This window comes from Macadamia integrifolia, chromosome 2 (genome assembly GCF_013358625.1).
Source record: "Macadamia integrifolia cultivar HAES 741 chromosome 2, SCU_Mint_v3, whole genome shotgun sequence".
Lineage (NCBI taxonomy): Eukaryota > Viridiplantae > Streptophyta > Magnoliopsida > Proteales > Proteaceae > Macadamia > Macadamia integrifolia.
Window position 1 is genome coordinate 1956225 of NC_056558.1, and position 12739 is coordinate 1968963.

At 38.5% G+C, this 12739-nt stretch overlaps 1 long non-coding RNA gene across 3 annotated transcripts in view; it reads right to left on the bottom strand.

Moving 5' to 3' along the window:
- Nucleotides 1–11488, bottom strand: part of LOC122071000 — an 11951-nt gene extending 463 nt beyond the window's left edge. Inside the window, exons 1-3 of one of the 3 annotated variants that reach the window (XR_006138032.1) lie at nt 11204–11488; nt 1370–9556; nt 821–998 (exon numbers count right to left, since the gene is read on the bottom strand). This is a non-coding gene — a long non-coding RNA (uncharacterized LOC122071000). Of the gene's footprint in view, nt 1–252; nt 999–1369; nt 9557–11203 lie in introns of those variants that run through there. The other 2 variants (XR_006138029.1, XR_006138030.1) reach the window with 2 other exon arrangements.
- Nucleotides 11489–12739: the final 1251 nt, after the last annotated feature.

The window sequence follows — 12739 nt, forward strand, 5'->3', positions numbered from 1 at the left end:
CCCCCCCCCCCCCCAAAAAAAAAAATCAGCCTGTTACTTCTTGAATTGGAACTATTCAATTCAGAGGTTGGTCCAGATATTCAAAACACGAACAAATGATGAGTTAGAGTTCCCAGTGCCAAGACCACTCTATCGTTCATGTGGCCCTAGACTATAGATACTGCTAAGAAATGAAGAATGGAAGCAAACCTATGAAAAGAACTGATGAGTGCAAGAGAAAATTTGTGGTAAGCGGAGATTCTGAAATAAGGATTGAAGATCTTAAATTAACATAAATAGAATTTTGAAGAACAATAATGCCAAACTCACTGCCATCATCATGTTTCTCACTTACAAAATTAATAATGATAAAGATGTCCTCCTCAAACATCTATCTAGCAAAAAATTAAGAATGAACCCCATAAAAATCAAATAACAACAATTATCACAACATTATGAAAGTCAAAGGGACCCATTTGGATGCTGAGCCCTAGGGTAGGTTACACCTAGTTTCTTGGGTCAGAATTTTGGTTTAATGTGTAACACACTCACATATCGTGGGCAGTAACATCCAACAGATTTCAAACTTCATAGTTCATCCAAACAATGATGCCAGAATTCATGTGTAGCTTCCAAATAGTAGAGTTCTAATAAAAAGTTTTTAACATAGACACTCACACCCCCACCCCCCCCAAAAAACTATACCTAAGCATACTTGATTTATTCACTGAGAAAATTAAAAAACTCTTTGATCATCTATATCAGCCTTCTCCCTTCAAATGATGTTAGGAAAAAAATCACAATAAAAAGGAGCATGCCTCAAACTTTGAGTAAAATCCACCTGATAGCCCCCATTATTGCCCAATTTTCCTCGGGCTCAGTGACTTTTGGCCGGACCAACCTAGTCAACATGGTATAGTCCAATTCCACTACCAATCTTGACTTCTGAATCCTTGGTACTCACTCATCACACTTGAAATTATGAGTTCTAAGAAGTTACAGGAATAGCCCATCAAGATCTGAACCACCACAACAACAAAAGATAGGTTAAACCATAATAAAGTAATAACAGGCAACGATCTCATCACTTGTTTTACATAAAAAGCGGATTTTTTATACATATGATGCAACCAAAGGTTTTAAAACCCTAACTAAATTATTTAGGGCCAATCCCAAATTTCCAAAAAACCCAGAACTCTAATTGCAACTAGAAAAGAGAAGCAGAATCATAATTTACCAAAACCAAGATGACACCATAGGAATAAGGCAACAACAGCAACTCACACTAATAGCATGGATCTGAAAATAATTAAGGAAGAATTGGAGAACTGGCTTAGATTAAAAGAATATATATATACAGACAGAAGTTTACCAGAATAGGAGAACTCACTTGTAACTTCCAGGAGTTCAGAATCCAGCCTCACTCAATTTGTTGTAAAGAACTCCATCAAGGCTCAAAGCAACTGAAATTATAAGGAAAGATTCACCAGCCCCAGCCCCCTTAACATCATTAACTTGCAGAATCAAATATGGTTCAGAGATCAAACAATTATCTTCCGAAACTGGACTTGGCGAATGCCAGAACCAAATCTGATCTTCACTTCAGATTTAACAACTAGAACAGCCGCTGATACCAAAATTTTGCAGACAGAATTTCCCTAAAGTATGTTAGTAAATCCCAAAATTTCCTTAGAGTATGTTACCAAATCCCTCAAGTAGCTTCACAAGGGCTCCAATTGATCGGAAAATAGGGGGGGAAAATCGCTATCCCCAAACGCTTCAGGATGCAATCAGTAACATGCCCAACAATCAATCAGGCGTTGCTCAAGAAATCTCTGCAACCTGAAAAGGTAAGAATCAGATCTGAAATTGGTTCGATTCTCACAGCAGGACAAAACCTTGGAAGTGATAACCTAGGGTTTGCATCACCCATGAGCTAGCAACCTTAGATCCAGACATGAGAACCAATCGTCAAGAATTAAGGATCCAGCCAGCTCTCTTTTGATTCTGGAATCACCACCCGGCAAAGAAGGAAAAAAGTAACCAGTGATGTGATTGTGAACAGCGAGATCGGTGAATGAGGAAAGAAAGAGAGGAAGAAGAAAGAGGGAAGGGGAAATCGTACAAACTCCCAAGCCACGCAGACCTTACACCACATAAACCCAACAATTCATTATCAAATCTGCTCTCTACTGTCCATCGAGTTACATATAAATAAAAGAAAACATCTCAAGAAATGGAAACCTATTCTACTAAATAATAAACTCAGATTGGAAGCACAATAAAATATCTTACCCTAATCTTCCCAATTAAGAAGAAAAGGAAATAAAAGATGGAAATAAAAGATCTACCTAAATAAAAGAAATATTATAATATTATTCTCAAAGTTGAAACGGCCTCTCGATATTCTCGAGGTAAGGCTGCGTGATTCTCACCCCCCAGACCTCACACATGCGAGAACCTCGTGCACTAGGTACACCCTTTTTTATTATTCTCAAAATAAATAAACCTTCATAAAATCCTACTAAACTCCAAAAATCAATTAGATCCGGTTCTTGGTCTAGTTTTTCAAATAGGGTCGGGTCAATCAATGGAAGTGCTCCTACATCACATCCTTCATAACACTTCTTTTACTTTAAGCACCCCATTTTTTTTTTTAATCTACGACATGTGGTGTCTTGATGGGTAAGATGTAGAAATAATTTTTACTTCAACCTTCTTAGCAGTATTAATCAAAATGTCTTCATTTAGTAAGAAGTAGAAATAATATTTTCATCTCTCCTTAATGTCTCCATCTCTTATTTTAGTACTTTATCTTCATTTTTAATGCATCTAACATGGTCAAAATATCTACTCTTCCTTTCCCTCATTTTAGTTATGGCATTTTCCCCTTCCTTTGTGCTCAAAGTGTTATAAAGATCCTCATATTTCTTTGCCCAAAATTTTCTTAGCTTCATTTCTAGCAATTTTTTGCTTTTTAGAATCTTCTACATCCTTAGGCCTTTGCCATGTCTTAAAACTAGTTTTCTTAGCCTTAATGACTACTTACATGGTTCATCATCTTGGTTGAAACATGCAATTTCGACCTAGATATCCTGGTTTCTTGCAACCTAGAAGTGAAATGGTATCGAACCTGGTTTCAATGTGTTTCGACCAGGTTTCTGAAGATTCCGAACCAAACCTAGTGCAACCTAAGCTTTAAAGTCGCATGTCTCCCACAAAACATGTCTATTTCAACAAGGTTCAACACAGAACTAGAATATCCCATTGGAAACTTGGAGATACCCAGGAACATCATTGATTTATGCCTAATAATATTCAAGTAAATGACTTTATAATTATTATTCTATTTACTTTAGATATTTTCATAAAAATGCAAATTACCCCAAATGAATCCAATAAAAATAGTTAAGAAATCAAATTCCAAAATAGTTAAGAAATCCAATAACCCCCCTAGTTCAAGAACAAAAACTGAATTTTCGGTTGTAAGGATGATTTTCAACTTTCAAATGCAAGGTTTTTCTCAAATCTAAAGATTTCATAAATCTTATTATGATAAAACGTCACTAAAAAACAAAAGAGAGGTGAAATAATATTTTGTTTTGATATGTAAAAATTTATTTTCATTCAACCAAGATTTTAACAACATTAGCACACACCAAATAAGGTTTAACCGTAACATAACTCCTCCAATGTATCATGTTATGTATGCTTGTTTTTTCATTCTAACGTATGCTTTGATTGTTTCAATGATGTAAGACTAGAATCACAAGTGATCATAATCCCAGGCAGGATCTGAAAAATATGGGTGAATCAAGAGAAATATGAGATCTCACAAACCATAGCTCAGATAAAGGAGAAACTTAGAGTAGATGAAGGTCTTATATGGGTTAACAAACCCTCAAAATATGAGACAATTCCGATGGTTAAATTGAGAGTTATGTTTTCGACATGAAAAAGGAAACTTATGGTGTTTGTTCAATAACTTGAGCTTCCAACTTCGGATGATGCTCAAATTTGGATCGAGTGGTCCTCCTAAGGTCCTCAACAAACTCTCAAAATCCTCAGCGAACATAGATCTGGTCCAGAAGTTATGTACTCAAACATTTTTCTCGGGAAAACCTTGTAATTGAACATCGATAGGTTGTGTGTTTGTCTCTGATCAGCAATGTTAGAGGGCTTCAAGTCTCCAAACAATGTTCATTCCACTCTCAAATCACAAACTGAAATAAAGAAGAAAAATAAAATAAAATAAAGAGAATTGATGGAGGGTGGAAGAAAAATGGTGGAACGGGTATCTCACCTCTCAGGTTTTGGATATCACACGCATCAATGGGTTAGTCATCTCACCTCTCAAACATAGCTCTTCAGCCAAGAGCTTGCACTCAATAATTTCATTCATCAAATCCTAGCTATTACAGGCGATGGGTGCCTCTTTATAGGCTTACATAACTTAGGCATAAAGGATAATAGAAAAGAAAACTAATGGACTAAAATAAAACTTTTCTAATTTTGCGTCTAACTTTCTAATCAAGCTTAACAAAATTAGAAACTAACAACTGAACATAAAAAGGAAGCTAGCCTAAGTTGCAAAATAGGAAACTAACTTGACTAAATTGACAATCTAAAAAAGGAAACTAAATCCTATACTAGCTGGCAAATTCGATGTTGCTGGAGATCTTCTCTTGGAGCTGAATAAGGCACAGATGTATAGTTTCTAGAAGATCCTTTTGAAGACCAAAACTTGCTGAGAAAAATATTGTTCACGTGAACAGTAACACAAGTTATGGAAGCTACTGGACAAGATGGATAGATGGTTGCTTGGGCTATTCTAGAAGACCAATTAGGGAAGTAAAATATGCACTAATCAAGAGGCTGCTATGCTGGTTCGACGGCTGCAGGAGTGGACCAGCATAGGTGCAAAATTGCTGCCAACAAGGCTGGCTCGATGGGACTGAACCAGGTCCAGACTTGGGACAGAACTGAACCATGGTTTGGTCAGCTAGAGTCCTCCTTTTGACAACCCTATCTACATCAGTCAATAGCTTATTTACATTTCCAGTAGCTAAATTATACGTAGACTTAGTGTTTATAACAAGGATAGTGTATAGTATCATTCAGCATACACTAACAAACTTGGGTCAAAACCATAACTACCATTTTGGATGGTTTGTTTTTTAAACTAACTCATGGATTAGATTTAAAATGTCAAAAATAGGAATTACAGAGAAAAATAGTACAAAAAAACACTTTCACGACCTTGAACCAAGGTTTCGAGTACGCTGAGTAAAAATAACAAATTTCAACAGAGTTTCAGGCAAAATCTACAGTGTCTCGGTGTCGTCCAAAGTCAAATCCGGCCTTAAAAACGACATTTCAATCCTTGGTTGCTCACTTGCTTGAACCTCATCATCTCACCACCAAGGCACCCCAGAGGATGTGATCAGAGTAAGTGGCAGCTATGTAAATGTGACTTGTAAGGCTTTTGTAAATAAGGTAAAATTATAGACTAAGAAGCACCCACAGCTGTATAAGGTCTCTCTTCTTTATGGCAGCACATTGGAGGTAAACCAACGGTGTTCAGTACCTTCAAAACTTTATCGTTATGAAGTATAATTATGGTGTGATGTTGTGCCCATTAAGCCAAGAGACGTACTACTCAGACAGCCATGGTTACAAAAAAATGACCTGATGAAGAATCATTGAGTGCTCTAGTTCAAAGGCAAGCGTACTACTCTTCACCCTACCAATGTCCCAGCTGAGGAAGTAGTGTATGCCATTGACAACTAATCAGAAGGATTCTAATGCTGGAACAAAGATGTTGACCATCACAGAGGAGGAGCTTATAAGATCTGGGACTTATTGTGGCTCTTTTTATTGGGGAAGTGAGTCCTTAAGCAGAGATCAAGCCTTCCAAGCCAATTAGGGACTTGATCTTCGACTTTTCAGACTAAGTTCCTAAAGAGTTACCAGATGAGTTTCGCCTCTCTGTTTTCCTCCCCAACCATGATAAAGGAAAAAAGTCATTTATAATGGAGCAAGTTCCACGATCCGGCCAACAACTCGCACTGAAGAGATGGACATTGGCTCTTTTTCACTAGCAAGGATATTTGTTCTTGTCTTTTAGTAGCTAGCTTTGCTTTCTGCTTTCCCTTTAGCCTCAGCCTCTCTAGAAGGGCTTTTCTCGCTTGTAAGTTAAAAGGACTTGGACAGGGTGGGCAATTAGCTAGAGCAGCAGGTGTTGTGACGAAACTGATTGCAAAAGAGGGTAAATCGGCCACATTAAAATTACCTTCCGGGGAGGTCCGTTTGATATCTAAAAACTGCTCAGCAACATTACTCATGCATGGCATACAGCATGCTACTCATGCATGGCATACAATATGCTACTGACTTGGTACCTGGCTCAATGTTACCAAACTTACCAGCTTACCGGTCTGTCTTTTAGTAGTTAGCTTTGCTTTCTTCTTTCCCTTTAGCCTCAGCCTCTCTAGAAGGGTTTTTCTCGCTTGTAAGTTATAAGGACTTGGACAGGGTGGACAATTAGCTAGAGCAGTAGGTGTTGTGGCGAAACTGATTGCAAAAGAGGGTAAATCGGCCACATTAAAATTACCTTCCGAGGAGGTCCGTTTGATATCTAAAAACTGCTCAGCAACATTACTCATGCATGGCATACAGCATGCTACTCATACATGGCATACAATATACTACTGCCTTGGTACCTGGCTCAATGTTACCAAATTTACCAGCTTACCGGTCTGTAGATGCCAAGACACTAGCACTCCCTCACAGTCTTCAGAAATGTTATTTTCCTTGGTTATTCAGCATGTAAATATTTTTACTTCAATGTATTACAAAAAACTTATGTTAAATCTCACAAGAACGATTCAAAATCTATGGACCTTAAGGAAGTATTGAAGCAAATACTAAGTGGAAAAAAGGGACAAACTTTTAAATAAAGATAAAGGGATATCAAAATCAAGCACAATGAAGAATTTATTTGGCGGTAGAGAAAATAACATTTCTTGCTTTCCCTCTCACTCTGGTTTAGCTCTTCTTCTGCTTGGGATTTAGTCAAATATAAAGGCCCCCTTGTCCCTTGGCGTAATTTAAAATAAAATATCTTGGTTTCCCTCTCATTTTGGTTTGCTTAGCTCTTCTTCTGCTTGGGATTAGTCAGATCTAAAGGCCCCCTTGTCCCTAGGAGTAAGTCTATTTGGTTTACAGGCCACATCCCCCATCATAGCTTCACAGCTTGGTGAGCCATTTCCATTGCCTCCCTAAGTAGTCTTTCTTTATCTACTGGCACATTCAGATCCCCCTCCTCTTACTATCATTGCTGGAATTGTACAAAAGATGTTGATCATCTCTTTTTCTCCTGCCCTTTCTCCTCTATCATCTAGAAGAGGATTCTTATTAGTCGTTGGCCTTCACGGAGAGCTGCCCTCCCCTTTAGTAGAAAATGGATCTAGGTTGATACGACTTTTGTTGGTTCCTCTATATGTGACACCGCTGGAAAGCTCGCCTTTTGTGTCACCATCAGCCATATTTGGATAGAGTGAAATCTTTGTACATGGACGTCCAACTCCAGATCTTATGATCAGATTTGGGAAGCCATCTACTTCGACGTCAACTCCAATCTTGCCTCCATCCCCCATCATAATGTAAGGGACTCCCCAAGGCATATTGTTGTATACTTGTACACAGGGCCTCCTGTCCTCCATCTTGTTTCCCCCCTTCCCTGATGATTTTGTTGTACCCCTTCTGGCTTATGTGTTTTGTGTTACTATTTTTGCTTTGTTGGCTTGCTCTAAGCCTTCTCCCCCCACCTTTCTTTCTCTTTGTATATTCTTCTCTCTTACGGTAATGAAATTTTTATTCATCCAAAAAAAAAATATTGGTCTCTCTAGCCCAAGTGTTGACGAGTCACCAAAGCATATATAATGGTTTACAAGTGGGTTTTCCACACGAACAAAGCCAAAATTCAGCGCCAATGTTATTTTTGTATCACATGGCGTTCGGTCAAAGATTCAAACCATAAATTAAGTGGACACTTTGTCGACATCATTATTTAGTTATAAAAAAAAGTGTTCCGCTTTTGCACCTGTCAATACAATGTTTTGAAAATTGTTTGTAAGAGTAAAATATGTTTGAATAAATGTACTACAGAAGAAACAAGTAGAAGAGCCCTAGACATGGTGGCCCAAGAAAAACAGTGACATCAGCCTCTTCTCTAGCATTAGGCTCAAAACCTCATATAAAAATTCTAGAAAAGTTGTTTCCATAGGAGGTAAAGTACTTGAACTAAGTCTGTTGAGATGAGGTTGCCCTTCACTCCTATGTCAACAACTGTATTGATTGTCATAGAATCCTCATCATGTAGTAGAGCACCCTTTTGTTCGAAAAGGGGAACTTTCTCTACTAAGCAATTGAAGAAGGGGTAAGACTAGCCGATTTAGCTTCAACCTAATCATCAAGACTATAATCGGAGTCATCATCTAGATTAGAAGGAATAGTCTGACCAATCTCCACCTCATCCTTGTTCTCCATCTTTGCCAATTGTCTATCAACCATGGTCAAAGAACAGATCTTGTGGGGACATTTGTTTCCAAAGTGACCTTTCTCACCACAATTGTGACGCCTGACGTTTTTCATCCATTTGTTACGCTTGGAGACCTCCAGCTTCTTTTCTTCCACCTTGCAGGGCACAAATTTCCTTTCTTTAGTATTGGATGTAGGTCTATAAGCTGAAAAATCTCGAGTATGTCCTTCAAGTAGCTGTATTTATTCTTCAGATGTCTTGAAATAAGTAGCTACCACATCAACCAATCTAAAATCTCTATTAGCAAGCTCTAACCGGATCTCTGTGTTCAGCCCATAGATATAACTCAATTCTTATTGTTGATCTGTAAAACTTGTGGAATTCCATGGTTCCGGTATCCACATCCTCACTACCTTCAAGGAAGTTGGCCATCTTGTGGAAGATCACCTTCTCAAAATTTGGAGGAACAAATTATTGATTCAATATTTGCTTCATAACCTCCCTATTGGTGACAAAACCAATTCACCTAATAAATGTTGATTGTAGCACAACATCCCACCACAAACATTCCTACCTCGTGAATTTGATGAATGCCCTTTTTGTCATTCAAAAAGGAATTGTATGCAAAAATCCTCCTGACCTTAGTCAACTAGTTAAGAAAAAATTAGGTTTTCTTTCACTGTCAAAATCGATAATCTTGACCTTGATGTTGTTATCATCTATGGATTGTCGTGTGACGTCTTGGGGAAAAGTTAGCTTTGGTGGTGGTATCGGACGCTTATATGTGAGCTGTAGAGTACCAAACTGAGGAACTGGTGTAAACGGTCTTGCTTGGTCTCATTTATTGATATTAAAGCTCCACAAAATTAATCCACCTTGGAAGTGAGAGTTGTTATGGCAATAAAATTTTCCTGACATCTGAATTTGAAATGTGTCATGTGTTTGTCAAGCTTCGCTTCAATCATTTGTTGACTCTCAAGGAGTTCCCGATATAGCTCGTGTAGCGCAACTCAGAATTGGCAATGTGAGATGGTCCTGTCATGGTAAGAATAGCTGTAAGAATTAGGTTTTGATACCAATTGATGTAACCCTAAGTCACAAAACCCTAATTTTGGTCTCTAGGGCCTACCACAGTGAATCAAGCTCAAAATAACGTGATCAGTGGCACTCATAAAAATTCTGAACAGTTCAGGATCCCTTTGGTATGGTAAACTGGAACAGGAACCAAACAGGGGGCTAAAATTTAAAGTATTAAACTGGAATTTCAGTATTTTCTAGGGATAAAACAGAAGCACATAGAAATAGTGGCTTTTATTTAATTTGAAAAGAAACAGTCCTTAGTTGATAATAAGAAGAATCAGCGCCCTTACACGACTAACTATACATTACTTCCCAACACATGAACCAGTCAGTCAGTGACTACTCCAAAAACCCAGTTGTTTGCCTAGGGGAGACCTGCTCAATGCTTCGATAACCATGATAAAACTATAGAAGTAAAGGAGAAGAGAAACTACCACTAGTAGCCAGGGCCATACACATAGAGTCGCACACAAACACATACAGGAAAAAGAAGAGGCAAAAGGTTGACTGGAAAGCTGCCCGGAAAAGGAATCTATGGACTGGAGCATCTTGCTCTACCACGTTGAAGGATTTATATTGTTAAACATAGAAACTGGGTCAATTGCACCATGACATCAACTCAAAAAAAAACTTAGACAGAAATCTCAAACACAGTGACGGAAACATCAGAAGAATTCACATTTTACAGTGGTCTCCAAACCAAAATAGCAGCAAATTTTACATTTAAACTAAACATACAGAAATCCCATAAGATTATTGAAAAAAATGTGGTTATGTCAGGGAAGTTTCCATGGGCATAAGCATTATCCACTGAGTGGTGCACCTAACTGTATAATCCTTATGGCATTGACTTGGATTGCAACTCAAAAAACTCTGCCATATTCTGTGCAGATTAACATTTCATTTCTCTTAAATATTAATTCCGCCAACTTGTTTACACTTTAATTGGTGTAAAGCATCGCAATGAGCTATGCCCCTTGTACCTATCCAAACAGCGAGGCAAGTAGGCAACCATCTCTATTACTTTTTTCAATCCATTCACCCTATTGGATAAATTACTAAAGTGGTTCAAGCAACATACAAGCACAGGAAAATAGAGACACAAGAACAACCCGAAATGAAAACAGTTAAAAGGAGAAAGAAAAAATATCCAGACCCTTGGGAAAGTTGGCATAAACCACCCAAAAGGATATGAAAAACAAATATTGAAGCAACTTCTAAAGGAAAACAACGTCAAACTTTTCCACTGTCAAAGAGCATAAATTCCCCCTCGTTTCCAACCAAGCACATTACTTCGCTGTATTTCGAACATTGTGACAGAAGAGGGAGAAAATTCAAGGCTTATTCCTCACGCTGAGCATCAATCAACACCCAATAACCATCGAAACATCAGAAATACAAACAAATAGACGCAAGAAATAAACGAGATGCTATAAAACATATCTTACAACAAAAAAGAAATTCCAGGCACCAATAGCATGTCCACTTAGCTGGTAAACAAGAAACCATAGCAATAAAAAACCCTAGAAGAACTTCATAAAATAACGGAAAGCACGGAAAAAAAAAATAATGAATCAGGGGAAACAGAAAAGAAAAACTCACCAGTAATAAAAGAAGACCGTCGTCGAACAAGAAGGAAGTAACCTACAAGGGTTTCGATAATAAGCTGTGGAGAGTTGAGTAGACTTAAACTTAGAAGGTCCGCCATTGCTCCTGAGGAAGTTACAGATAGAGATGGAAAGAGAGAGAGAAAGAAAGAGAATTCCAACCCTGGCGTACTATCCCTGACATCTTTTTATGCCAATATTATCAGAGAGAGAGAGAGAGGGAAAACTATCTGGTATCTATCAATATACCTTTTCCAGTGGGGTCTCAGAATCGACGGTATTAACGGTTAAATTGATTCAAAATCGAATGACTCAGAACCTGATTTCTCCCGAGTCCCGAGTTTTGAGCGTAGGCAACATCTCGGAATGGGTTGAGCACGTGAGGACTTCTGATCAATCCTAACCGCGTATGGCCTACTCCACCCCAAGAACCGTAGCGGTACAACGTACAACGGTACAGTGCTGTTGGCCACTGTTCAGATATGCCATCTAAAATATGGTTGAGAAATGCTGATGGGGTGCAACTTCACTTGGGGACCACTTCCAACTGAATTTCTTCCACTCTCTCTTCAACAGTTAGTTATCAAGTTTAAGGAATTCGATCAATCTCTGGACTCTCAGGCTTTCGGATTCTCGGACTCTTGGGCTCTCTTCGTCTAATTCTTTATTTTATACAAAGTACCTTGGATCCTTCAGTGGAAGTATCAAATGACTACTGATGAGTTTGAATAATGGAATTATGTTCATTATTTGGAGTGACATCTTTCAGTCAAATGGTGGGATAAATTTGACATTTCACCATTAACTGATTCCCGTTTTGTGCTTAAACGAGGCATCGGTGCCGATCTGCCCCTTGCACCTTCCTCTTCCACGGAAACCCATACGCCCTTTTATAACATTTTCAAACTGCTCGGCGTCGCCTTCCGTAGTTATCTGACGAGCAGATCCAATAGCGCATCCTCACGGCTATCAGCTTCAATCCTCAATCAACCGACCCTGCAACATCCTCAACCTCCTCCTCTACTCTTCCACCATCCGATGATGCTAGCCAGTGCGCTCAACGGCCTGAATACTAAGGCCCCCAATAAAAAAAAACCAAAAAACCAAAAAAAAAAAAACCCCGGGGAGGGTTATCAAGAGGTCTCACTGCACTATGACTCAGTGCCATGATAATTAGACATGTTATTCTGATTCTTGCCAGGTGTCAAGCATCCACACCTAGTGCCACTTTTGTTAGACTGACGTCTTGGCATACGTCACGCAGTACTATAAGCGAATTATAGTGAGTGTCACAGGTGGACACTTTAATAATTCACCTCACTAAGACTCTTCTGAAAAACAGTGAACCTTCCCACGTGAAATGCCAGAGATTCTTTTCGTGGCTTAATTTCAGTCACACGCCTAGACTACAGACAATATAACTTTCGACTGAAACTTATCAGTTTCGAACAAACACCCCACACCTCATTAGGTGTCTTCACCTCTCGAAAGCAACACCTTATCTTAAGGCTAACTTTTATTTTCTGTTGAT